The sequence below is a fragment of the Triturus cristatus genome, chromosome 1_2 (genome assembly GCF_964204655.1).
Source record: "Triturus cristatus chromosome 1_2, aTriCri1.1, whole genome shotgun sequence".
NCBI lineage: Eukaryota > Metazoa > Chordata > Amphibia > Caudata > Salamandridae > Triturus > Triturus cristatus.
In genome coordinates this window covers 1,134,254,073-1,134,257,813 of record NC_140580.1, presented here as the reverse complement: position 1 = coordinate 1,134,257,813, position 3,741 = coordinate 1,134,254,073, and the positions used below count along the sequence as shown (strand labels likewise).

General features: G+C 41.6%; 1 pseudogene; it reads right to left on the bottom strand.

Moving 5' to 3' along the window:
* Positions 1-471: 471 nt before the first annotated feature.
* LOC146868822 (zinc finger protein 862-like) lies at positions 472-1,925 on the bottom strand (annotated as a pseudogene).
* Positions 1,926-3,741: the final 1,816 nt, after the last annotated feature.

Below are 3,741 nucleotides of genomic sequence, written 5' to 3'. Positions count from 1 at the left end.
CTTTCCTCTGTATTTGGCAGTGTAGGGTCTCTGTGCACTGCAACCATGGTTATGTGCACCAGGAACCAGACTGCACCAAATATCACTCCAAACTTTTGCTTTAAAACTTTTAAAGACGTGCATTTCTACACATACAGTGCCACGTTAAGGGTCTTTAGGCAGGTTTGCAATTTGGATATACACGCCATAACATGAATTGGTTACACAGGCAAGTACACTTCAGGTTTAGAAAAGCACAAGACACCAACGGTGGTACCATCATAAGATTTTACTAAAGATTCTTAACTGGAGCACTGTTCATTGGGTGGGGCAATGTTGAGAGCCTATAAAAGATCACATATACACAATAAGTTACAAAAATTACATAACATATTTACAATTTGATGTGAAAGCTACTGAATAATGTCGGGCTATGTGAAATGTGTGACATCTAGGCAAATATGGACTGTGGGAGAGGACCGTTCACACAAGTCAAGTGACATCACTAGATGGGTGACGTGGTTGCTTCTCACGTCGATCCTTGCCATTTTTCCAGTGCTGATAAACTGTATCGAGGTCAACTTTCCCCTTCAGGAGGTAGGCCTTTGTCTTCATCAGCATATCCAAATGCTTCTGCTCTAGTCTATATCTCAATTTACTCTAGCTAGTGTTCCTGAGGCTGAATCCTCGTTCACAACCTGCAGTAGATGTTTGAAATGTTACTCAGACATCAACAAGCTGAGACACCACACTATACTGAGCAGCATTGCGTACAGTGAAATTCACCATGTCTTGAAAGGTGGTATATAAACCACCCATTACATGTTCTGCCACCACATATTTATATTCTCTGTATTGTCGAACAACATCTTCCGGTGTTTCACACTCACCCAGGACCAAGACATTTTGATTCTTTTCAACAAGTCTTTGTGCATTCTCAGTCCCAAAATCAAAATGTGATTGTGTTGCTATTGCCTGGAATTCAAAACTTGCCCATTCTTTCAGTTCATCTTCAGGGAACCTTTTTTGCATGTTCTCACCAAGAAGGGAAACAAAAGACAAAATAGGCCTACTTGCAAACTCTTGCCTTTCCTAGTACAACACCATCAGGTCTCTTACAGTGCTGCTCCAACAGACAGTGTCCCCCAAATACTGTTCCTTAATTTGGCCAATCCTTCCTCTTGCAAACTGTACAGCATCAACAGTGGTCAATGAACTATTTTGGAACAGTTTGCACAAAGATGCAAATTCACCTAGAATGTCATTAAGTACTGCAAGGGAAATATGGTAGTTTGAGTCCGATAGCTTTTTGTAACAATAATTAGCAACTGGATCATTCTCCTCAACTTTCTCATGCTTAAAGTACTTAAGAACAGCCTCGTAATTCCGAATCAGTGCACCAACTGCAAAATGCCTTGAAAGCCATCGGACTTCATTCAGTGGTCGAAAGGAGACCACTTCACATTCTATGACCGATGCGATTTCATCCAGCTTGGACTTCCTTGCAGGAGATCTGGAGACCACAATGTAGACAGTCCTCAATAATGTCTCCGTCTTTTTAATCATCGGGACCCTCTTCCAGGAATCATCAACTCCCAAATTTCTCAATCCTCGACACAATGCTGCTCAACTAGATGAGGAATTAATTGTTTAAGGCGAGTAGCAGCACCATTATTCTTGCCCAGCATCACAGACACACCATAGGATGTGAACATGATCATTTTCATAAGGTCCAGTTCATTGACAGTGTAGAATTCTGTCACAGTAGTAGTGATAGCCTCAGCATTACAAGTAGTCAGCTTCACTATGCCCCCAAATACTGTTTTGTGCTCTGTTGAGGTTACAGGTCAGTACTTGAAGTACAGGATGATCATTTTTGTAACAGAAATATCTGTGCTCTCATCAACTATCAATGTGTGATACAAAGTGTTACGAAGTTCTCCCATAGCTTCAAAGTGTATCACGCTATTGATGGCCTCAAAGAACTCAAAGGCATAGTTCTTGCTCCTCCAGCTGTCTGGCATCATCACATACAAAGCTAGGTGGTCATGGATGTCTTGGACACAAAATTGAAGCATTCATCTTGACTGCCAGCAACACGTTGTTGATGAGAATCTCTATCTCCTCAGGCAAGGATCTTTGCTGTTCAACCACTTCCATTCTGTTTGCTTTTTCAGTGGCAGTTTCTCTCAGCATTGCCCGCACTCCATAACCAAACCTGGCAGCAGCACTTCTGTTTCTCAATATCACCATGGCAGACTTGTGAACTTTGCTAATTAGATGGTGTTTCATGTAATCCAGTTTCCAGCTATCACTCCATTTCTTCCCTGTAGAAAAATGCCCAACAATCTTGGCTTTGGCACATGCTTTGCAAATCAAGCCCAAGTCTGGACTGTATTGAAATAGTTCCCCTGAGTTGCACGAGAACCTTGCTTAGTGATTTCTGTGTCTCAGCCTTCACAATTTCTTTCATCCACTCTTCCTTGAATACCAGGCAACATTTCTTCCTTTGTGGTGAAGCACTGCACTTTCCTGAAGTTACAGCTTTGCGCCTGAACATTTTCATGCCAGCTAGTTTTATCCTGCTGTGCCACAAAGACTGCAAAATAAAGGCACATGGCTAATGTTGATGCCCGTGCTCATGAATGCAATCTGTGACATAGTACTGAGCCATTGCCGGCAAAGCATAAATTGTAATTACCTGGATTTCTCTGTTCTCTGCCCTGCCCTTCCAAACTTATATGTAGCACTGTCCATAGAGCCTGCAATAGAACTAAAGATTGTTAAAGCACATTGTGATACAGCAATATACCATGTGCAAAATAAGTGAACTCTACTAAAACATTTACCTGTTGTGCTTGTACTTACGTATGCCAGTTTAAATGTGTGGTGTGCTGTCTGCAAAACCTGCAACGGATGAAAACATGGCTAAGGTATGGTATTATACTACAATGTACAAGATGCACTACAGTTTAACTCTGCCAAGCAATTACCTGTTCTGCTTGTACTCACGTACGCCCATTTAAATGTGTGTGGTACTGTCTGCGAAACCTGCAACAGAAGAAAACATGGGTAAGGTATGTTGTTATACTATAGTGTACAAGATGCACCAGTTTAACTTTACTAAACAAGTACCTGTTCAACTTGTACTTACGTATGCCTGTTCAAATGTGTGGGGTACTGTCTCGAAACCTGCAACAGAAGAAACCATGGGAAAGGTATGTTATTATACTACAATGTACAAGATGCACCAGTTTAAATATACCAAACAGTTACCTGTTTGTTCGGCCTGTACTCGCGTCTGCCTGTGCAATTGAATACGTAGTACGGTCTCACAAACCTGCAAAAGAAAAGGGGTGCAAATTGTGAATCTATTTACCCAGCAACCCCCAATGCAATTAGGAAAGTAAACAGAATTACCTTGTCTTTGTGGGTACTCACGCCGTGACTATTTAAATCCAAACACCATAAAGACGGCAAACCTGCAATTGAAGACAAGATCATTTGCCAAGGTTCTAAGAATTACCAACTATCAATGGGACTGGTCCAGAGACTCCAATAGGAAAAAATGAACAAATAGTTACCTGGGACTCCAGTTTAGGCCAAGCAGGCACGTGCCCATGTGCTTCATTATTAGCATCCATTATGCTAAACTGGTCTATAAATCTGCATTGTGTGTTACACCTTCTGTGATGCAGCTTTTCCCTGGCATTCAAACTACGCAAATGGTTGAGTTGGGTGAACAAGGAAATTCACGAGGAG